Consider the following 642-nt stretch of genomic DNA (forward strand, 5'->3'; position numbering starts at 1 on the left):
GTAAAAATTACTAGGTGTTTTTTGAATATGTGTAAATCTTGCTAAGGTTAAGCAGACAGTTTTACAAGAGGAACATTGTGTTGACAACATATTCTTCATACAATTATAAATACTTATTATTAAGATAACCTACATGTAAGCATAACCAACCTAGATGTACAAATATGCATTAAATTATTGACTGAAAAATCTTTTATAGATCACCGCAGACTTGTAAACTGACTTGAAAGCCAATTAAGTAACATAACAAATAAAAATAAAAAGATATAATTGGACTAACTTTTATACACCCACTGCACTAAATACGCAAATAGCCCATTAGCCTTTACCTATTTTCAAATAATGATTTCAAGAAGGCCAGTTTGTGGAATATCTGATTTTAAAGTGAGAATCACACATCCAGAAGGCAGAAATAAAGGGTGGGGTTTTTACATTCTAAAGAAGAAAAAAGAGGTATGTTATCTTCAGACCACTGAATCTCCTCACACATTAACCTTGAACAGCAAAGAGGTTAGCAAATTATTTGAGTTGGAATATATGCTGATACCTGCACATCTGAAATTATTAGAGAAACTCAGCAGATGAGTCCAAAAAAGTATTGGAGGCAAACTTCTTTTTAAAAAAAAAACTGCTGCATTGTTG

General features: G+C 31.5%; 1 protein-coding gene across 1 annotated transcript in view; it reads right to left on the reverse strand.

Moving 5' to 3' along the window:
• LOC119586764 overlaps positions 1 to 642 on the reverse strand; it is a 30,636-nt gene that overhangs the window by 24,114 nt on the left and 5,880 nt on the right.

The sequence above is a fragment of the Penaeus monodon genome, chromosome 21 (genome assembly GCF_015228065.2).
Source record: "Penaeus monodon isolate SGIC_2016 chromosome 21, NSTDA_Pmon_1, whole genome shotgun sequence".
In the NCBI taxonomy this organism is placed as follows: Eukaryota; Metazoa; Arthropoda; class Malacostraca; order Decapoda; family Penaeidae; genus Penaeus; species Penaeus monodon.